This window comes from Haemaphysalis longicornis, unplaced genomic scaffold (assembly GCF_048455015.1).
Source record: "Haemaphysalis longicornis isolate Haplotype H1 unplaced genomic scaffold, Haemaphysalis longicornis Haplotype H1 scaffold_6, whole genome shotgun sequence".
Taxonomy (NCBI): domain Eukaryota; kingdom Metazoa; phylum Arthropoda; class Arachnida; order Ixodida; family Ixodidae; genus Haemaphysalis; species Haemaphysalis longicornis.
In genome coordinates this window covers 196,319,114-196,343,415 of record NW_027526407.1, presented here as the reverse complement: position 1 = coordinate 196,343,415, position 24,302 = coordinate 196,319,114, and positions in this window count along the sequence as shown.

Genomic DNA, 24,302 nt, shown 5'->3' with positions numbered 1-24,302 from the left:
AGACAGACAACAAACTACATGTAATAAAGCCACACTTGGGACGGTACACATCTGACTCACACAACAGACACACAGAAGTTGCCTTGGGTAGGCTGCGGATAGGGCACACCCATGCGACGCACTCGTATCTGCTGACGGGATCTCCTAGACCCCAGTGCAGCAGGTGCGGAGAGGCCCTATCCGTAGTGCACATACTAATCACATGCAAGGCACTTCACACAACACGACACAAACACTTCAGAGAACTCTACAGACAACATATTCCCCTACATCCATCGTTTTTTCTAGGAGACGAAGCCATTGTTTCCGTGAAACGTGTGTTTGAGTATTTGTCAGAAGTCAAGTTTTTAAACCTCATTTCCTATCACGCATCATGAAATCTGGCCCTATACACCAGCCATGCTCATTGTCGTTTTGTGATTTTACTTTTGTTTTTGCTGATTTTACTTAGTGTTTAAGGTTTCACCCCTATCATCGACTATTGTTTTGGCGCTCTTTGCCCCAGTTGGCCTTGCGCCATAAACATCCAACGATCATCATCATCAGATGCGGTCCTGAATTTCCAGAAAAGCCGCAGATTTTGGTTGGGAGAATAGGGAACCACACCTGATTGTTTCACCGGAGTCAATTGGAAGAGAGACCTAACCTTTTTAGGAGTACCCCTCTCGCACTTTGGCAATACTGACTCGCATTGGTCGGAGCAGGCGGTGAAGCTACAGCGCCAAGTGAATGACTGGCGGTGACGGCAGCTGCCCATCTTTTCTCGTGCTCGGGCGTGTAACACGTTCCTTGTGACCCGACTTCTTTATGTCCTACAAGTGTTACATTGCTCACGACTCAGGATACAGGCTTTTCACCGGATTTTTGCAACCTTCATTTGGTGTCCGCGTAGTGAGCCAATGCGTCCGATAACCTTTTCCTTCCGGTTGTGCGAGGGGGACTTGGGCTTGTTCATCTGTTTCTTTGGCAGCTTCGTTCTCGTTTATTCTACTTTAGAGATGTTCAACATCCTTTTTTGAAAGCTGTACTGCAAATACGTCTTGCACATCTTCTATCTGATATTGTGGTGTCTTCGCTGTCTGTGGACGCAGCCCCAAGCCCGCGAGGTTTCCTCAAAGTAGGTTTACACGTTTCGCTTCTTACAGGCTCGGTTTAGGTTGAGTACATATTTACTGCTTCGCGCAAGTCTATTTCTGATGCCCTGGTTTCTGGGATTTTTCCCACACCTTTATATCGTGTTCTGTACCTACAGTGTCCGTACCTGGATGTCCTCAATAAAGTGTGTAAAGTGTGTGTTCCGCCAGGTGTTAAAACATTTTTCTTTAAATTACACACTGACACGCTCCCTGTTAAAGCTTGGATGAAAGATCGGGGTCTGTTTATAGCTTGGTGGACAGACTTTCGGCTCTGTACTCCACCAGAGACAATTGATCACTGCTTTGTAGACTGCAGAGATGCTGTCTTTTTCTGGGACATTGGGGCCTTTCTCTACCCGATTTTTGCCATTCGACTTTCCTGGTGAGCCACCTTATGACATGTTCGTGTTGATTGGTTTGTACAGTCTGTGGCGATGCCGCTTATGTGAAAGGCATGCTGAGCCACCAAGATCAACTAAGTCTTATTTCCGAGAAACTGGGGCATTTGTACATAGTGTGTATAGTTCGCTTGACCAACCACCTGACTGGTTCCCTCTTTTGAACGCTTGTGTGTGTTTGCCTGAATTTTGATGTGTATTTGCTTCTCACAACTTCAGTGTATTCGTTTGTTTGCTTGTATTCTCCGTACTGCAACGTCTGAGCGTATTCTCCCATGTAATAAAGAAAAAAAACGTTTCCCGTGGCCGTGTGTTTTGGAGCGCTAGGTATATCAAAGCAAGTGTTTTGCAAGTCACAAGTTCGAATCCCCGCGGGTCCATGCTTCTTTTCTAACTTTTTCGTTTTCCACCGATGTTTTATATACTGAGTTCACCTTTTTTGGGCCGCAACATTCATTGTTCCACGAACTAGTTCACAGAACACGCGCAATTCACAGAACGCGCGCAGAACGCGCTAGCGAGTTCTCGTTGGCGTGCTGTTGCCATAAGCACCGACTGCTTGCGGGCAGTGGGCACAGGCCAGAATCAACAGATCCTTGGCCTGGTGCGGACACGCTTTTTACGATACAGGCATGAGTGAGGCAAGCTACAAATATAGAGGAAAAGCGCATGGCATTTGAGCGTCTTCGGGGACGCGGAGGCCGTTCATGCACTGCGTAGGCCTCGACTAGTGAATGCTACGATTGCAAGCGTGGGAGGCTTATCTTATGCATTTTACAGCCGACAATATGGCAGAAGCGCGGTACGATGATTACTGAGATATTGAGAATGCCCATCCAACAACGCCATTGGTTGTGTTTTACAGAACCAAAGCAGAAACCGAAACTTGTTTGATTGCTACCCTTGGGCACCGTCCAATCGCGGTGCCCACTCCTCACAACGTCACAGGCTTATTTGGTGCGGCCGCCGCAAACCGCGCATGGTAGTTTGTCTTGTTTCGCGCTTTGTAAAATAATTACCGATTTTTCAACCGAATAAACGATTAAAAGTGTGCTAATTTGAGCCAGTCTAAGCAGTGCAAGCAAAAACGGGAGCTGGACAATTTCACTTCAGTGTCCCTTTAAAGAGCGTCGGATTGTATTGAAATTGTGAATTGAGAGAGAATTGTAGATTCTTTTTAATGTGGGTTGCTTCGTGGCGTATTCTCTCTTTAGAGACGTTTGGTGTTTGTGGAGTTGGTTGCCTAATAAGCCGTCTTACTATCCAATCTACACGTAAACACAAGATATAGGAACAATCTGGATAACAAATTTTCTTCACAACTGACCTGTAGCCCAAACCTAGGTCCTGTATTATCAAGATAAACGTAATTATTTCGGTCTACTCTGTTTGTTTGCACTAAATATTTGTTATTGGTGAATTTCCGCAGTGCTATATCGAATTGTATGCCCACAAGGTTTTTTTGCTTTACGGGTGATTAGCTTACTTTCGCTTGCTTTGATGGAGTACTCTCCTGGTAATTGCATTTTGACATTGTACGTATTGACTTTGACTGTATGGGAGCGAATACATATCTACAATAATTGTTTTTAGGTTGCCTGACCATCGAGCTCGTGTACTTGCAACCACAATACTTGTTGGTTTATGTGCAAGTAGGTCTTGGCAAACAGGCGTCAGTTATAAACTGAACTCAGCAATACATCATGGGCTTACTTTGTAAAAGGTGCTCTAACCTTTGAAATACCAGGGAGGGAGGTTCTCTCGGGAATAAGTTTACAGTCTGTGATAAATCACCATGTTGTAAATAATCTCCGCAATGGGTTTATGGTTTTATCGAGTAAATCAACCCAGTGTCCCTGGGCTTTCTAAAAAGTTTGGCGTTTGTAAATAAATTGAGTAAAATGAAGATATTGAACACCAGCTAGTTACAATTTATTAAATTTTACTATTAAACTAAGAAATAACAATAAATTGCCAGCTTTATAATTTCAAGATATGTGAATTTTGGAGTGTTTCAAGACGTTTCATAAAAAAAACAAATTATACCATGAATATTTACACAAGAACCGAAATTACATACTAGAAGCTTAGTGTTTCTGACAGCAAACAATCAACACTGAAAAAATATCCCAGCACGAGAACCCAGCTTCGTAATTCGGTGATCACACTTGAAATTTTGTAGCAGTGTAAGCAGGGTTAGGCAGTGTTAATCCTGTCTAGCACCTCGATTCCACTCGCGTTTCGAAAAGAGAATACGTTATTATGTCCTCGCTTTCTGCTTTAAAATTTTATTATGATTGCGTATACTGCAGGCGAGATTTGCTCGCATAAGCAAGGGGTCTAGGTCATCAGGAATACACAAACAATTGTTGCACGAGGAATTACGTTTTCCCAGAGAGAACACAAAAAAAGTAATATGCCGATGTGTTAAGGCATAGCACGGAGCGCAATGAATATACTCAGTGGCAAATGTTCTGCTGAAAGGCTTGGGGGAAAATTGGTGGCTTGAATAATTGTCTCCCGGTGCGCATTCCATTCAGACTCGATGGGCTGAAATATGCTGTTTCTACAGATTCGTTTTAGCGAAAGTAGGCTGAAGGTAGTGAACAGGCCTGTGCCGTGTACTTATTTTGCTTGACGGTTGAAATAAAGGTGATGGGGTTATTTTTACTATACCCGCAAGATATTCTGGAGGAAGAAAGAATTGCCAAATGTCTAAGAACTTCTAACCCCGTAGTATCCACCTATGGTGGCGCCGTTTCTTATTTCAGGGCCCTATCACATCGGCCAATCTGCCAGGTGTTAAATTTGCACCTTAGGACGATTACAAAAATTGCACTTTTGCTACGAAGACAAAACTGGAATTTTATTAGCCTTTGTTGATGCCAAATATCAGCTCATGCAGTACGGTATTTGCAACAAGAAATATGAGTATAGTACATCAGTTTTTATGGCTTCGAATCAAAGACGTCCTCATATGAATTTTGAATAAACGCAAAGCAAAAAAGGATCTATGACGCCAAGCCTCATATTCCTGATTTATATTCATCCATTGGCAGATGACATGGTTGATGAGCCAATTATAAATAGCCGGCTTTAGAAAAGTGTTTGGCCCAGAACCTACAGACCCCAGCCATTAAAGCTTTTTCAGCTAGCTACAGAGTGATACATGGCTCCGAGTTTCCATCCCGTTATAGAAGGGTGCGTGTCCCTGGAGCTACAAAGCCCGCATCCATAAAAGTTCATTCACCTAGTTTAAAAACGATCTATGACGCGAAGCCTCATATTCCTGATTTATATTCATCCATTGGCAGATGACATGGTTGATGAGCCAATTATGAAAACCCCGTTTGTATTTCACGCGTTCGGTTTTATGACTGCCTTGATGGTAGTTCGCGTCGCAGCTGACCGATGGCGCCACCAGTCCACGGCGCGGGCACCACTCGTGGGACCTTGTTATCGGCGATTGCACCCGGTCTTGCAAGAGGTAGCGTCAAACATCCCCCTCGCGAGGGGCACGATTAAATGCAGAACATTTCCGGGGGCGCACGACGTTAAGTAGTTTGCGTTACGTTAATGTTGTTCCACTTGTGGCTACTGCTGACGAGAGAGCGCTCGTCAGTAGTAATTTGAATGAGTCAAGGATGTAAGGCGCGTCCGTAGCCTCCCATTCCGTGTCGGCTTTGTGGCGCAGTGGGTAGAGTACCATGTACATTGAGTTCCACCCGCAGGGTCGAGGGATCGAAACCAGGTGCCGGATAGTATTTTTTTTTATATAGTAGGGACAACGACGGTGCGGACTACGGACGTCAACGCGGGTGACATCGTGAGTTACTGAAATGCTCTGCATTTAAAACAGTGACTATTCACACTATTTCTTAACAAAAAATTGTAGGTCATCTCGCTATCCTGGAATTATCCGCTTCCACGGACACTGCCTTGTATCACCTCAGCTTAGTTAGTCCTATCTTATAATCAGAATAAAAATTATAGGGTTATTTTATTTATTTCCAGTTTTTTTCCATATTTCTTTACTTCCATGGCCCTTCTTCAGCCCAGAACAAACATGTGTACGCGCAATGGGGATACACAGGAACCCCGATGATACGAGTTTCAAGAAACCGCCCGAAAGCGTCGTATGACCAGGGCGGTGCACGACCGGGGTGAAGGTAACTGCCGGCCTAGTAGACGGCGTCACGCGACAGGGGTTGCTAAGAACTTGTCTAAAGTGACATATCTAGCACTTTTCCGTGGGATTTGCCAGCCTTCTGCTGAACTTCTAAGTTTAAAAAAAATATGCCTATGCTGTGCCCACTCCCCTCCATGGCATCAGGCTATCCCGCAGCCATGCTCTGCGGGTGCGACACCCCTGCCGTCTGGCGCACTTTAAACCCCGCCAGTCCCGCGCCTTGCGCACGCAGGATAACACCGACGTGGTCGAGCACACTAACAGAGGAAAAGGGGAATGTTAAAAATACCACGGCCAAGGAAAACGAAGCCATATGTTGCCGTCTGTTGAGCTGCCGTCTGTTGAGCAAGTGGTCTGGCCCGCTTGGGCCTTTGCACACCAAGCAGCGTCAAACGGGGGCTTAGAAGAATGCGGGTTTGATTTCCGGACTCGGTGGTCACTTTTCTGATATAGGCGAAAAGCAATCACGCCCGTGTGTACGAGATTTCGGGAGAGATAATGATTCCGAGTTGGTCCAAATTATTGTGGAGCCCTCGACAACGGCGCGCCTCATCGCCTGCGTTGCGTCGCCCCGCTATACCCTTCAATCAATCAATCAATCAATCAATCAATCAATCAATCAATCAATCAAATCGGTGGCTAAGCAAAGGTCGGGTTGAGGGGCCGACGTGGTGTAAACTTTCGGGAAAACGCGGGTTTATACGCGCCAGGGTTTGTCGTAGGAAGCACACAGCGTGTACCCGAGCGTCATATCATCGGGGTTTTAATGCATTCTTTCTATTCGTCGTAAGAAGCGGGTCGTCGCAAGTCTGGGGGACGTGTGAGCGGGGTTTCGCTATATGTTATTCTGGTTCATGTGGATCAAATTTTTTTAACCTAAAGCCGCCAATTAGTTCCAGTAATGAATGTCCCTCTCCAACTGATCCTGTGATGTCAGTGCAGGCTTAGGTTCCTTGATTTTTATATTTCATGCTCACCTACTACCAATTTTGCTTCGTTTAACCTCTCTGTCTATTACTGTGTCATTTACCTCTAAATAAAAAAATACTAATCAATTTTCCGTGCTTGAACATAATCTTCATTCTAGAGGTAATTGGTGCTAAATATGGGAAATGACAAATATTAAGAAATGCGAAGTAATGCAGTTCGAATATTGGCTTCGGCAGAGTGGGTCCACACCGCCCTCACTCTAGGAAGATAGAGTGACTCGAGTGTAGACGCGCATGAATTACGTACACTTTTATACAGTAGTTACACACAGAAACTAAAATAAATTCGCTAAATAAAGACGCCAAATACAGGGTCTGTTAAGGTTGAAATACCATGATATTCCCAGGAGCTGTCTGGCAGTCTACAGACAGGGCTATCCACCAGACATTTATTTTTGCGGTTGAATTCAAACTTGACACTTGTATTCACCAATGTATTTACTGACAGTATTTCAAACTTAAAAAGGCCTGTGAGACCGCTTAGCATTGTGGCTTCTTTTGAATCTGTAAATATGTTGCTTGGTTCTTCAACATGTCAAATACACTTGCAAACGAACTGAAAAATATTTTGGTAAGAAACATGGCCCAGCCCTTTACAGAATACGCTATAAAAATGGCGTTCTGTAAGGTAGAGTTTACTCGGCGCCTTTTCTAAGTTTCCCTAAACTCGCTTCATATGGCACTGCTACTAACAATTTCGGATCTATGTACTTTATTAAAGAGAAAATAAATAGTAGTTATGGTAAGTTGCCATTTCCTGAGTGGCCAAAAATCAGCGCACGAAAAAATTGGGTGCGTAGACATATATATAAAAAGCCTATTGTTAATCAAGAAAAAAACAGTGGACTCAAATCGTTAGAGCGGGCGTAATCCGGGCCGCCCCACAACTCAAGCTGAATGGTGTATAACTTCTATAGAATAAGAACAAATCTCCAATTTTATGTTGGGAGACATACCCTCCCTTCTATATTTTGTAACAGCGAACTAATTGTTTAGTCACAATATTTTATTCTGCTGCGTGATTTACCAGCTTGGTAGTGTGGCGGCTGGATGCCAGGGTGTCAGCTGTGGATGAGCAATATTACAGCATTAATGTTGCTTTACCCGGTGGTTAACGTTGGTCTTGGCGTCGTATTTGTTCCTTCCGTAATAGCCCTTTGCACAGTCTTCATGTTGAATGTGACAAATGTTGCCAACGACATCCACTAAAGTATATTGACTTGTTAAAGTGAAATAGGCACACTATTGTTTAATTTTCCGATAACGATCTGTCCACAACGTAACTCAACGTAACTTGAGCACTAGCCCAGCCCAAAGCCTCTTTGTCGAGTATAATTACGGTCTTTTTATCTCCATGGGACATGCATAGGCTTGCTGTAAAACTAAAAAAGAGCGCTATGAAAAACCAGCCTACTAAATCCACCATTAGGATATACCCCCAGAACAACTCTTTTTAAATCGTTCATACATTTGCCTCCTTTTTTCATTCAGGGGCAGGAAAATATCACAGTCAGCTTCTAGAACGGTGCAAGCTTGATGGCACAATGAAGCTGTGTTTGTCTCATTAAGGAAAACACAACCAACACCATCTTAGTCATTGAGAACCATTTACTTGGTGTACAAAAAATCACTTCTTGCAGAAGACCAAATCAAAAGCAAAGTAAATTGTATGTTTTTTATTTGTAGACTGCCTTCTTCAGTGTGCTTACACATCATGTCCGCCGCCGCAAAGTCTTCATGGAGTGCTCCCTCGTCGTTCAATGCCTCCCTTCTATTTTTTTCGTTTTTCTGGGCGATTGCAATGAGGACTGGCAGCGCGGGTTGCTTCCTGATAAGCCACCTCTTCGGGCGTCCGGGTCATCATAGTTCGCCCCATCTTCATGCGGCCGATGCACGGTAGGAGAGAGGTCTGCCTCCGCAGCTAAAGCGTTCTGAATTATTCATGCACATGTTCTGCCGTTAGCAACGTGGGCCGAGTCACGTCAGGAGGAGACGACAGTCGTTTGTCAACGATGGTGTTTCTTTATTCACTTGTGATTACTTTCTAATTATTCATTTAAATGCTGCAGCTTCTATGTTTCTCTTGTGTGTAGCTGGCTCACTGTCTCCCCTTACGCCCCATTCCATGCCATTCCCCACATTAGTACGTGCCGCCAGGTTCCCTGAGGAGACGCAGAGCTTCTCTTTTTTTCCGACCTTTACTTCTGTATATTTTACAATTGTCGCTTGTCATTACAGGCCCTTTTTAAATTCAACTGCTTAGGTTTATATTTTTCAGGTTTCTGCAATAGGCGCAGCAATCCTGCTTACACCCACTTCTAGGCCAAAACCCTACGTGGGTACGTGCCGCCGGGCGCTCTCACGAAGAGAACGTCCCTTGTGCTCGACATTTTTTGGTATTTTTTTTTCTCCGTATGTATGGCGCGACCAAGGGATTCAACAGCTCTGCTTTTAAAAGATTCTCAACTTTCAGCCTGCTTTAGAGGAAAATTCAAGGCATCTACCGTTGACTATATACCCCCTTAACTTATCACCTTCTACTCAGTGTCTGGTTTTTAGAGAATTCAAGAAAAATGGAGTACCAAGACGTAAGATTTTGCAGCATTTGTTATCTGCAGGAGCACTAAGAAGCGTAGAGTTATCAATAACTTCCAGCGCGGTGTCTTGTATGGCAATCATTCCGACTTTTATTCTATGCAGCAACACTTTTTTTACGTGGAAGCATATGGATTTCTTCGCGTTCTTAGTGATTTCGTTAAATATCATACATTCAAATGTAATATTTACACGCCTTCACTGAGCGTCACGCTCAGTGAAGGCGTGTATTAAAATTATTAAAAAAATAATAATAAAATGTATTAAAAAAATTAAACAAGGACTGTATTGTGACAGTGTATATAATGACAATTATGTCCAACTTCTGCTGAAGCCATGAAAAGAAAGTGCTCTGGCTAAAAGAAAACTGCAGAGTAGCTGAAAATGGGGTGGCAGATAAAAAAGCCGCTGCTGCGCAAATGACAACCACATTACTTTAAACATCACTACCATACACCACTTAACATCACTACCATACTTTGTAAAACAAGGGAATCAGACCGGTGTGAAAAGCCGGAGAACAAACTACACGTAATAAACCCACAATTCAGATGATACACCCTCACGCGACCGTCATACAGACATCACCCTAAAAGAAGACAGATAGGCCTCATCTATGGTACGGCCTTAGATGTTCTCACAGGATTGCCAAGCCCCGTTTGCAGTGTGTGTGGAACCCTTTTTTGTAGTTTACTTCCTATATTCGTGTAAGTCACTCGGTGAAAACACGACGCATACCCTCTAATGAACGTTAGAGACGACATATTGTCCCGCACCGATGATTCATTTTATGGAATGATCATATACTTGCTGCCAAACACGTTCTTCGGTATTTCACCGTGATTATCATCAATGGACTGTGCTACACGGCAGAAATATTGCCTCGAAGACAGAGTCAGGAAACCCATACTTCATGGAGGGAGTTCGAGGTTGGGGTCAACGTTCGCGTGCGATGAAACTAACCTAGGAATCCACGTTGCTTTGAAGGAGCCGTTGTGTGACGAGTTAGCAAAGGAACACACGTAGTCCGAATCAAAGACCACGAGCGCTTTCTACATGCGGACGATATTGGTCCTAACGCATGCCTTGCTCCTGTTCCTAGAAGCATGTGGAATCATGAGCATCACGCAGCCGGTTGCCAGTCCGCATGGCGCCGCCGGTTGCCAGTCCGTCACAATGCGACACCGACACCGCATCACCGCACTACGGGCCTGACCAGAGCAACGGCTTCCGCAATCTGACGGAGCCAGAGCGACGAAACTGCTATCACAGCCCGGGCCTGACTCCAGCTCCTGGGAAACCATCGCGCCACCTGAATTACGACGAAGCACACAAATTCGGTAGCCTGCCGAGCATTTTGGATATGCTGCGAAATAAAGGGGGAAGGGATGTAGTAGCCAACGTATGCTGCGCCATACTGACGTGACAGGCTACGTCGTGGGCTCTGTACTTATATTGGCATGCGAGCCGCTTGCTTATCGCAATACACCTTCGCCGCTAACTGAGTTCAGCGTCCAACTGAGTCCAACTGAGTCCAACTGAGAAAAAATCTGCGACATCGTTGGCGCAGCTGGTTGGAAGAGCCCGTGTTTTGGCGTAACGTGTCGCATAATCAGTGGCAACTGAAATCCACCGATTTCCGGACACAGACTGGGGAACGGGGCCAAGCAGGTTTAAAGCAACGCGGGAAAATGGTTCGATCGGTGTGTCCAGTGGCTGACGATGGCCGGCGGGAGGGGTCGTTGGTGCTTTCCGATGTTTGCGCCTGTCGCAGATACCGACGTAACGGCTAATGGAGCGGCAAAGCTCTGGCCAGAAAAAATTCCGCCGGACATGCTCGTACGTTCTGAAAACTCTTAAATGACCAGCAATTCGGTGGTCGCATAGTTGCTTGAGGACGTCCAAACAAAGATGGTCAAGAAGCAGCCAAGGCCCTTTCAGGCGTGCATTCTTTCGATGAAGCACACCGTACTTGACTTGGAAGATTCGTAGTATTGGGTCCGAAGGGGCGTTGCCCTAGCGTTTTATAATGTGGCGCACAAATACATCCCTAGGCTGCTCTTTGCCGAGTTGTAAGAAAGAGGAAATCGCCAGAAGGGATGGAGTTGCTTCGGAACACGTAACCTCAGAATGTTCGACGAGGTAGCGTGACAGAGAGTCGGCGTCCTGTTGCAGGTGGCCCGATATGTAGGCAACTGAATAAGAGTACTTCTTAAGGCGGAGAGCCCAATGCTCGACGCGGCTTCTTGGATATTTCAGTTCTGCTAACCATCAGAAGGCGTGATGATGCTGTAGCAGCCCGGAATGTCGGCTGCTGATTGAGGCGAGAAAGCAGACGTGGAGCTGGTTTGCAGTTTCAAGACAGGATGTTTATTTACAAAAGACGCGTTCGCTGAGAGCATCCCCCGACGAGGGAAAGAAGGAGAACCCTCGCGTCCTTCAAAAGAGAGAGGAAAAAACCCGCCAAGCGAGCAAGCGGCAGCCGCGCCAGGACTAATGCCAGGAGTCGGCTGGACAAGAAGTCATGCTTCTCCCGACAGCGACCGTTGTAAGAGATCGGGGTAGTCACCTTAGTAGTAAGCCATCGGCAACGTCGCCAGTAAGCGTCTTCCACAAAGGCGCACTGTCGTCACACCGGCGGCACAGCAGAGAGCCGCTTGCGCTGGGGTGCCGAGTGGCTTCCGCTACAATCCATCACAACGGAAAATGGTAGGCTGTAGAGATACGGACGGAATTTGCCCGCGGCCACCACGTGGGCGAGACACTTCCGTTCTGTAATGGAACAATTTCTTTCCACAGGAGATAAGAGGCGGCTGGCGTAGGTGATCACGAAATCCTTGCCGTATTGGCTATGAGCAAGGACGGCTCCAGTCCCATGCCCAGGCGGCACAGAAAGTGTGCCCCAAGACCGGCACGTCTATGGCCGCTTTCTGGCATGTCCGGCCAGCATCTAGGTTCTGACAGCCACTGATCATGCGTTAAACGGCAAACATTCGGCAACCAGCGCTTCGGTAATTTTCCGTCCGCCCGTGTCCGGACGCACAACGGCAGCTAACCGGCTGCCAGATATTCAGTTCTCTTACGGCTGCCGATGTTGAGGAAGAGAACGGCCGAAGTACGGCCTTAGGGCATCCGTTTTTTCTTCGGGAAGCGGTAATCGGCCGAAGCACGGCAAGCGACCGGACACAGAATATGCGTATTCTTGCGGCAGTTGGTGTCCGTAAGGAGACCGGCCGGAGCGCGGCTGCCGTGCATTCGTTGTTTTAACGGTGAACCGCGCGTCCGGCGGTAGAATATTCGTTTTCTTCGGGGAACCAGTGTTATGAAGGATACCGGCCGACGTACGGCCCCAGAATATACGTTTTTAATTCGGTTAGCTGTCCTTGGCCGAATTACGGCAAGCGAATGGCCACAGAATATTTGGCAACCGGTGTTCAAGAGGAGACCGGCCTACGTCAGGTATCTGGTTATACGTCATTTTTTCGGCAAACGGCATACATCCGAACAACGGCATGCGCCTGGGCGCCGAGAATTCATGCACAGACGTGTTTGGAAGGAGACCGACCGGTTTTTTTCTGGGGGGACAAAAAGCCGTGAGGGAGCCGGACGACGGGGACGCGTTTTTCATCCGCTCCGTGTTTCTACGTTTTTAAATGAACGAACATCGTTTGTCAAGCAGTAATGAGTGTTCTCGGTGAACGGGCAAGGTGCAAGGACTCACTGGACATTAGCAGGGAACCTTTTAGGCCATCCAAATGTCATTTATTGCCACAAGAAGACTGTGCCACACCGACGGGTGAGCTAAGCCTCGCCAGTCATCGCCGCTACCACGCCTCTGCCGCCGGCTTCGTCGACGCATTAGCTCGAGGCTATTCGCCCCCTCAAGAAATGGAGAGCATTGGCGACATCGACCCGGCAGAGATGTCCGGTCCGAAATAGAGATGGTTCATCAAAATAACTGGCCTTCAATCGCGTCGAGCAAGCGGCCACCACGCAGGAGCTAAACCGCCACCATGTGAAGGACTCCCCACCAAAGAAAGGCAAGTGCGAACAAAAGCGCAAGTTATTCTGCTTACGATTAAACTGCGACAAGCAATGTTGCACTATGTTGTTGGTGATAAACGTAGAAGAGACTCGCTCGTGCATTGGTACGATCAACTTCTTGTCCTGCACTATGTTACGTTATGGGATTTTACGACTGCCTATTTAGAAAAAAAAATTATTTTAAATTTACGATAACAACAGAGCCTTGTCACTGACGAAGCCTAGCTCTTAATTTAGTTCCGATGTTTGAAGGTGAGCTTAGCTACTCTTGGGATATAACTTATTTGGTTAAACATAATCGTCAGCATCCTAGCAAACACGGATTTTGTCAGGATTTTCTTGCTCAACGCAGATTGTTGAGTTCACGCACGATTTGGCTCTTGCAATAGGTAAGCTTAAAGTGGTTGACTGTATATTCTTGGACTGAAAAAAAGCAAATGATGGTGTTTCATATCACCTTCTGCGTAGTACATTTCATCCTATGAACTGAATGAATCGGTTTTTGCATTGTTATTACTATTGGCCCTATAGCTTTGTTCAAAAGTACTGTGTAGTTTACCGGACTATAGCGAATGAACGTGATTCCGTATACCTGCAGCTCTATTCGAATTTAATAACATCCTGGTATGCTGATTCAGAAAAGTTTTTGGATGTTAAACAGTGTGTTAACGGCACCTTTACAAGAAAACCTTCATTCCAATTGAATACGTATAACGTAAATTATGCTGCTGTGACAAGGGCCGAGGAATATAAATACCTAGGAGTTTACTTAGGGAGTGGTTAGAGGTTAAATAGGCAGGTTCCTAGCATAAAAGTTATGGCTGCATATGTTTTTGGCTTTCTGAGACGAAATTTCAGTGAACCTCCATCTAACTGAAAAGAACAACCGTATTTCACTCATGTGCGCTCAATCTTGGAGTACGCGTGTGTTTTCGTGGATCCCTACTCCAAAGAGCTGGTTGATACGCTCGAAAACATACAGAATATGTCAGTGCGATTCGTATTAGGTAACTGGCACGCTCAACTTAGCATGAGAGAAAGTAAAAGTAAACTGAAATGGCAGGACGTGAAAGATCACAGACGAAACCACTGGTTGAACTGTTTTCGTAAAATATATCATTCGAAAACTGGAGAAGAAGGGAAGAAGTATGTCCAAGCGCCATTCTACATATCGCAAAGTGGGACCGCTAGCTTAAAGCAAATTATTAACTTTCCTTTAAAGGTGACGCCTTGCGCGATTCATTTTATTTTACATCAATACTGCAGTGTAATTATCTTCCACGTATGATTGCATTTACTGTTTATATTGACGATTTTCAGCGCGCTTTGTAGAATTATTTTGTTATTTTGTCTCATATTTAATGCTTAGTGTTATGTATCTCCCTTCTGTAATGCATGCAGGCATCAAATGAATAAATAAATTAATAAAAATAAATAAAAAAATAAACAAATAAATACATAAAACAATGAATAAATAAATGAATAAATAAATAAAAAAATAAACTTCCAGAGGCGCAAGTTTGCCTGCGACGGGTTGAGAGCACTACGCATTCAACCTTGACCAATAAAATATTTATTGCCCTATTCGTTGCAGTATGCAAGGTTTCCTGTATGCATGCTACCATTGCTATGTTATTGGTTTGAAACATTATGTAACTCTAATTTTACGCCTTTTCTTGCGTGCACACAGTGGGATACAACTGCAGCCACCTGAAGCAGGGCGTCATTCGCAACGCGTCTAGAATTATTTGAACGTAGTATGACATTAGAAGAAAATTAATTTCTTTTGGACTATTAAGTGGTGTGGACGTATACTCATGAAAACAACATTAAAATAGATTGAAAATGAAAGTACCTCTTCGCTCCTTCTTAGGATCAGCCCTGCGCATGATCATCAGAAAAGTTGATGGAGTCTTTGCAAGAAAAATGGGCAAAAACTGAACATACGTTTTTTGTGAAGGAGTTATAATAAATGCTCCTGAGTGTTTTGTTGAGAACCAAAACGCTTCGTAAAGGCATTCACGCCGGTTTTATATACATCAAAATTGGTCAAGCAACTGTTATAAAAATAGTTTATGTAGTCATAGCATGAAAGTGTTCCGGAATATTGCCCTAAAAGAAATTGGCTAAAAGCGGCGCAATTTATCTCTCTGAAATTCAACCCACTAAAGTACGCGCCATCCGCCCCCCCCCTCCTCTTTCCCCGTTTATTATAGGTAAGCCGCCCCACAGAGGATTTCAGGACGTGGCAAAAAATCTATTCAAGCTCTCTACAAAGAACTGAATATTTTCTGCGTTCGGCAGTAAAAGAGGCACAGCAATTAAAAGAACGACAATTTGTGAGCACTGTTTAATAAATAAATTTTGGTGTCAACGGAGGCTGGTAATTAAGCAAGGCTGCGCAGAAGGCTGTACGGCTGGTGGTTGCGCGCGAGCTCACTTTGATGTGGCTGCATTGGACACAAAAAGCTGGGTGTGTGCTGCTTCTGCACTGCGCGAATGAGTCATCTGCTTGCGCGACATGCAGTGACCGGCCTCAGTACAGTTAACGTACTGTGGCTGAACTCCAATGCCCGTAGCACGGCCGTATTTCCGGTAGCTTTAGTCCGGCTGGAGTCCGACGACCGCATCTCGGCTGTCCTCCGGCGGCCGTACTTCGGCCGCACACGGGTGGCTTTGGAATGGCCGGAGCCCTACGGCTGGAATCTGGCCGTATGACCGTAAGCCGGTCGACTGGCCGATGGACACGGCCGTATACGGCCAAAAGGCCCACATTTGGACATGGGCCGAACATGGCTGCCGGAAAACAGCCGGACAGAAAATCACCGGCCAAAGTACACCGGCCTGTTTTAGGCCGAACAGTCCTGTGCTGCCTGGGTGGCCACTAGCGCCAGTCCGCATTTTGGAGGCAGCGTACACATCAAAGTGGGCTAAATTGGTGACGTGGTGAGGACCGGCACCAGTGTGGTGGAGACTTTGGCCTGTTCAGGGCCGCACGCAAAGATTGTGTCATTTTAGAAAAGATCGGTTAGACGGGCGATATCAGCAAATCTTCTTATAAAACGCCTCAAATATGAGCACAGGCCCACAAAACTGTAGACATCGCTTGTTCAGCGGGGCACAGGGAAGTCCTTAACTGCTTGGAAGTTATCGAGATCGAGCGGGACTTCCTGAGCATCGACGAGGTGGCCCAAAATTGTTTGTTCATGCCTAGCGAAGCGGGAGTTCGCAGAGTGAAGCGGCAGGTCGGGCCGATGGAAAAGAGGAAGGATTCGACGCAAGTGCTGGAGATGAGTCTCGAATGAGGGAGAAAATACGACTACGTCATCTTGATAGCAGAGACATGTGGATAACTAAAATCTGCGAACGGGAGAGCCTTCAATGGTGGTTGGTGTGTTGAAAAGACCGAACGGCATAACCTTGAACCTATATAAGGCGTCGGCAGTTACGAAAGCGGTCTTATCTAGACGAAGGTTATAAACTGCAATTTGCCAATAACCTGACCGAAGGTCTATCAAGGAGGAGCGTTTGACGCCATGAAGGCAATCTACGGAACCGTCGATCCTGGGTAGAGGGTACACATCTTTCTTGGTAACTAGGTTCAAGTGGTGGCAGTCCACACAAAAGCGGCATGTGTGGTGTTTCATTTTCACCAACATGACGATTGAAGCGTATGGATTACACCATGGTTCAACTATGTCATTTGCGAGCATTTTCTCAACCTCGTGGTTGATGACTCCTCGTTCAGAATGAGAAACACGGTACGGCCGGCGATGCGTAGGCCTGGCATCACCTGTTCGATACAATGCATCACAGTTGGTCTTGGCCCCAAAGGTTTGTCACCGACGCCTCAAACGTATTTTAATGATGACAAAAGACAGCGCAGTTTGCATGATTGAGCTTGAGATAGGTGCGGGCTGATCAGGGGTGCAAATTTATGTTGCGAGGTAGGTCGATGGTTGGATCCATGTTGTTGCGTTGGCCCACGGGCTAAAGCAAATGCCGAAATTCCAGCTGCCATTAAATGGGTAGGAGGAGCTAAGGTAATGCGTTCGGGAAATACTTGAGTGTGGAGCGCAAAGTTGAGGAGATGCAAGCAAAGGGGGTTCTGTTTGATGGTGACCAAAATGTGGGGCAATGCTACATCTCGCGTCAATAGAACGTCCAGGATTGGAGTAGCAAGGTAGTCGCCTTCAGGAATGGCGGTACACGTAGTCGGGGAACATAGCGGTTGCATGAGTCGCCAATCGGATGTGTCTAGTCGAGCACATGCATTTCGGGGATTAATCGGCACTAGTCGTCAACTCATGGTGAAGAAGGCCTGTAGAGCAATAGGTGAGTGCTGCATGCTCCGTCAAGAAATCGCGGCCAAGGATTACGTCGTGAGGATATTTGTCCAAAACAGTGAAAACACTGGTATCGTGGCCAGTGACCGTGACGCAACAGGTGCACAGGTGCAACGACCGCCGTTGTACCACAGTCGAAAACTTGAACATGCGAAAGTGCAGGTGTGAGGACTTTTCCGAGGTGGGTGCGTAGATTAGCACGCATAGCGGAGATATGCGCCGCTGTATCAAGCAATTCCCGATCAAGCCCGCCATTCACTTTCACGTAAAGCAAATTGTGCCTTGTCAGATGCATCAAACAGGGATTTTTATAGGTGTTGGAAATGCACATCACCTGTGCGAGCTGCACTCGCTTTGTCAATTACCGCCATAACCCCTTTACCCAGGCGACCACGAAGAGGGTCGCTGGCTCGAGGTCTGACATGGGTGCTTGCACAGAGATTATCCTTGTAAATACATCGCTGTACCATAGTCCAATGTTCGTCTCATCTTTGCTTTGCAGCCACGCAACCATTCGGTAAAGGTGCTACGTACAGTCTTATCCCCGCCACGAGATTTATTCCTTCTCTGCTCATCAACTAGTCTTCTCCTCTATATTGCTAAGTGCCAGCCCGCACTTCCCCAGGTGAGTCATGAGCGTGAGCATTCCCCAACCCCGTGTCCCATGACCATGACCCACCGAGACCAGAAGAACTTACCAGATACAGCCAGACGTAGAGCAGACGACGTTCCACCGCCCAGAATTCTTGTGCTTCTCCGAGAGATTTGGACGCTGGCTCGTTTGGGTCGGCGGTAGTAGCAGCTCTTCCGGCGCCCGTGCTCATCTCGATCATCACCGTCATCAGTGGTGACAAGGACTTCATTGTATATATTATAATCCCATGGCCCATCAGCACTGCACACTCCCCCTGCCTTGCCCTCGACCGGGACGTTCATCCTCCGCCGGTGGTGAAGTCATGCGACATTTATGAGGATAGTGCCCCATAGCGCCATAACCCGTCACCGAAGACGACGAAGAGGGTGGATGGCCCGAGGTCTTTCATGGCCGCTTGTGCATAGATCATCATTGTACATACATCGCTGTACCATCGTTTAATGTTCGTGTCATTTTTTCATTGCCGTTATGGTATAGTATAATCTCCATGATGTATAAAAGCGAGGATCGCATTACCATATTCTTATCGGCCAATATTAGCTACATCGTGTTTCCAAATGTATAAGAATACTTCTTTCCAAAATACATCTTTTCACCACAGTTATCATTTTATGCAATGCACTGTTCTGCTTCTAAAAACAAACCTTCATAGAATGCTTCATCGGCAAGGTGGGAATACTAATTATGAAGTATTCAAAACAAATACTACACTCTGGAATTTCCTATATATCTTATCAAGTCTCTTGTTTGTACTAATGATTATACAGTAGCCGAGCGGTTTCTTGGACATGGAGGGGACAGAATGGTCGCAATAAAAGAGCAGTCTGAAAATTCCGCGACGACCAGCAATGAAGTTTATTTCATTTAAAAAGGAGTGAAATAGTTGAAAATGGTTCCTAGCATTAAATTCCTACTTTCTCCGAGAACATGTGCTTGCCTCTGTGAAAGCGTTACGTTTTCGTCCTACACATTGAACAACAACGCCATAGCATTGGCAATGCCTTTCTGACCCATTTCCTGTTTCCAGATTACTTCGCCCAAGAGTTGTACATGCCTGCTAAATTATTCCCGCCATGACCAAAGTTTGTTACCCCGGCAGGTTCAAGCCATGACCATTCCATGCGAAGCTAGTGAGGTGGCCTGGGATTCAAAATGGCGTCATGCGTGAACCATGGCCCTGTCTCTAAAACTTTTCTCCCCAAATCAAACTTCCGGCTTTATTTTTTCGGAAATACCCGTCGTTCATAGACATTTCTCCTTTGGGACAACTGGCGCTTGCTCGGGAAAGTGCGAAATATCCAGCCAGTCAGAACTTTCGGAGTTTGAAAAAACGGTCAGCTAAAGATACTAATACATACACTGATAAATATATTGGTAACATGCCTTGAGATTGCTTCAGTGCTAAATAGCCAACTGGTTTCAAATCGTATGTATCGCGGATAACATTGAATTGTTAATGTAATTATAGCTTGTTTATTGTAGAAAATATGGTGTCCATTTTGGCTGAACGCATATTATTATTATTACGCTGAACACTGGAATATATTTCGGTTGGGTAACTGTTAACATATTTAGGTAGCAAACCATAAGAGCATTGTTGCGAGGCTACATGTAGAGCCTGAGTCAAATAATACAAATTTAAGCCCCCTTAAAAGATGTAATATTTTTATGAAGCAAAAACCAATAAAATATTAACGTATATAATGATACGAGCACTGTGTCAATAATGCACATTATTAAGATTCTGCGCGTGACATTTTCAACATGCTTTAGCAGGGATTATCATATAAACGCTATTTCCAGATAATGGGGCTACTGCAGCATTCGCCCGCAAAAACAATGGCCCGCTGAACAAACCTAAACCTTAAACAATTTGCAGCATTGTTGGAAACGCACTTAAAATATTTATGTAGTCTTAACTACCACAAGGAGTACTAACATATAAAATGTCTTGTATTGTAAAAATTGCTGCGCCTCGTTTTATGTGTACCATGCTTATGCCGAAAAGAAATACAATTACACTTTCAACATTATGGCTTTTTATCATGCGCCAAGTTTCTGGAATTATCTTTTTCTTTTTCTTCAGGATTATAAAAACACTTTCATCAATCCAAAGCCATGCCAACTTCACATCACGCACCATATGTAACATACACAATATTCATTTTTTTGCAACTACATACAATTTTTTATCACGAATGAACACAGTATAATTATTAAAAATGGGTAAAGACATACATTATTAAAAATTTGTGGCGGTTATGCGCTGAGCATTTTCTAACCTTTTTAATTAAATGTCGTGGGGTTTTATCCCTATTTGATTGTTTTGCGGTAATGTTACGTTTCTTTTTTCCACAGAAACTAATGTGGTAACATAAACAACATTGATTTTGGCATAAAAAATGGCCTCATTTTCTTGCATATACAGGTCCCTTTCTAAGTATAGTTTAACATCGAATTACACCATATGTTTACTACAAACAAGCACACCGATAATAGTTTGCGCTCACTTAAAAAACACAAGCCACTCGGGATCCCTGGTCGCAAGCTCCATCACTCGAGCGTGCAAACCGCGCTTCCGCCTAGCCACTGCATGTGGCTACGGCCTTCCACGTCTGCTCCGCCAGAGAAGCTAATCTTTTGGGTGGAATTATGCAAAATTCGCTTTTGGGGTGCAAGCGGAAACTGTCAGTGAACTCTGAACATACTTTTTCTATTGAGAACGAAGAATCTTCGAGTGCAGTTCCGGCCAGTCCTCCAAAAGAGCATTGGCTGGCCCGTGCTTTCATCTAGAAATGCCCCACCTCCGCCCTTCTCTCTCTCCTTGGAAAGGGGAAATATTGAGTCCGATTGGGCTGACGGTGCAATGACCGGTCCCGACTGTAACGATCTAGGCTGAAGTCGTCGGCTTGTGCGGTTCCGTTGGGCTTCAGATCAGGAACCTAAAAAAAGCGAGATATTCTCCTCCATTAAACCATGGTACTTTATCGTGTCGAAGAGGAGCGGGGACACGTACGTGATGACAGATATTTTGTGTTTAACTGGTTTTGGTCTAACCGCGTAGTGAGGGCGAAGGATTTGCGCTCAGGGCACTTTCTTTGTGAGGATATTAAACCATAGCACTGGAGACACGAAAGGATCTGAACCCAGCTAAATGCGTGTTGTTGGCTGCAGACCCAAACTGATGTTTCTTTGATAGCAAGCAAGCGGTTGTAGGTTGTAGCAAGTGGCCATATACGTACTACAAGAACAGCGAATTCCATAGTAAAATCTCGGTTTCTGGAAAACCGAAATCCGCTCTTCCATAAATTGTGCCAGCAGTACAGCCTAGCTAAGTAACTGTGTGTTTGTTCGGGAAATCTCATAGCATAAATTTGCGACAAAAACACCTAGGGAGTTATTACCTGTCTACAACGTCGACTGAACGCCCGCTTAGAAGAGAGCATCCTTCCGCTCGAAATATCACCGCATTTGTTTATGGTGCAAGAAACTTAGCTTTATGTTATGGGAAAGTACATTATTTGTAGATTATTTTATTGCCATCTTTATGCGGTTTTTACTAATTATTTGTACACAAATACTGGTGTTGCCTTGATGGATAACAAGATTGACTGAATGACAGGCTGGCAGTCTATCGTAGTACAAATGTTTAACGAAAATGCCTGGAATTCTTCCTGAAAGCATGGTACTTCATCACGATTTTGTTATATGCACTGCAATTTATTGACACTCCTCGGTTCTCGCAGACAGTGTATGTCTTCGATAATTTAAACACTAGTACACAGATGTCGCGCAATTTTTATTTCTGTAAGAGTAGCGTTTAGTTCAGAAAAGGAAACGCTTTGGTAATGTCGAAGTAAATTTCAAGCGCACTGTTTTTCTGTGTAATCATTTGTAGTATACTTTCTTTTATTATAACGGTAGTTTTAGTTGAACCATCTGTCCGTAACTCAGCGAGTGATTTTGTAATAAATTGAATTTATCTGTAAACATTGTCATGCCAGAGTAAATGACGTTTTCACATGCTTGAAAAAATTTGCAAAATCTTGTTTTAAGATGGTTATCTTTATTCCGCCCACTTTTTTGTTAATATTGATAGTAACAGTAGTCAAGTCTCCCGGGTCGCTTCTATTCTGAACACCTGGGTAAAAAGACTTTTGTTACAGGCGGTTTTACGCAGTAATAAACTAGGTTTCTCGATGAGTTTGAAATAGAAATGAGTACATAATCGTCACAAACACTTTATGTCTTGATACCCGAGGTAAGTAGGTGCCAACAAGTTGGGTTCTTTATAATATAAAATGTAGTCCTATGATAGTCAGCGCTGGTAATATTACGAAGATCTAATTAGTACATTTGGAAATACATTTCTTTCATTCCTGATTGCCTTGATTGAAATTATCCATTCTTGGGCATGTAGGTATTCGATTTCGAATAATTAGGGCAATATTCTTCCAAACGACGACTCTAAAAATAAACGAATCTCTGTTACATGGTGAAAGGCCATCTTTGGTAATGACGAACATCTTATTGAGATGGCAGCGAAATCCGTTAAGTTTTCAACTCAAGTTTTGGTCCCACTAAGTAAACTTTGTGCTACCATGTTTTTCCTTACAAATCTATGTCTGTTATTTCCTCATCATATTTGCTTAGTGTACGCCGAAAGGTTTTGTTTTGAATTGATTTGCGCTGCGATAAATGATGCATTTCTACCGTCTTTATGGTAGACTTAAGTAGCAGTTCTGCATACAATTTTGTGAAAAATCGCAACAATTTTTAGTAGCAATACTGAATACTAAGAAAAATGTTTAAGCTATTTTTACGGTGTCGGAAAGCAAGGCACACACCAATATGGTGGCGCCAGTCATATATATGTCATCTGTCTTAACATTCTTCATAATGCCCTTTCGATACCAGAATCAGTACGGGTAACACCTTTCAGATAGTTATAGGGACATCATTGGGAATATTTTGTCCGAAGTTTTCTCATGTCCCAACAATCTACTTCCTGACAGATGTTTCAGCTAGTATATCCAGACTATATTCAGAGGGCAAACTGCGCAAAGTTTATCACACTGCAATGCAGGAAAACAGTTTCGATGTGGTGAAGGAAAGTATGATGGTTTCCACTGCAAAGGTTATATACAAGTGAAGGGGCGTGTGTGCAAGATTCAATGGTCAGTATATCAAAGTCATTGTTTACTGAAAGAAAATTTTGTAGCATGCACACTTGCACCTTTTTTACCGTAAACTAACATTACTCTTGTGCGGCAAGATAGGGTCCCTGAAGAAAAAAAACCATTGCAGTGAGACCATATGAAAACCTTTTCCACTGTAAACAAGACTACTGATATAATCATTACCCGATAGTAGACTACTGAGTAACTAACATCTCTCGAAAATTAACCATTACAGCTTAGGCGGCTGAGCACCAAGGTAAACTATTTTAGGCGGAATCAGAAAGGACATTTATCCTGGAACATTCGCCGTTTTTAGCTTTTGTAGTTTTCTGGACATAAGCGTGGCCGCTAGTTCAGATAGTAAATAAAAACGGGTGTCTTTTAATGTGATTTGTTTTCTGCTATACACTGTGGCTGCTCAGTGCCATACCAACGTTGTTATAGCTGGGCGTGGGAATGGTAGAAAAAGGATTGTTCGTTTTTGTTTCTTTGTAGCGCATACACACAAGGGTAACATGCGAGAAACAGTGATCTTCAAAGGGCGCTGATCGAACTCAAGAAATCGCAGAAAACTACCAATCGAAACTTAACACATGTTGAATGATGTCTGCCGCGTAACACCTGAACATCAGTGCATGCTCGTGGAGCAGGTGTGAAGCATGCGCACCGTAGGACTGTTCAAGAGAGGCTGTGACAAATGTCATTCTGCTTGGGGAAACTGCGCCGTGAGCCGAAGAGACAAAAACCATGCTTCCAATGTGTAGTACGGA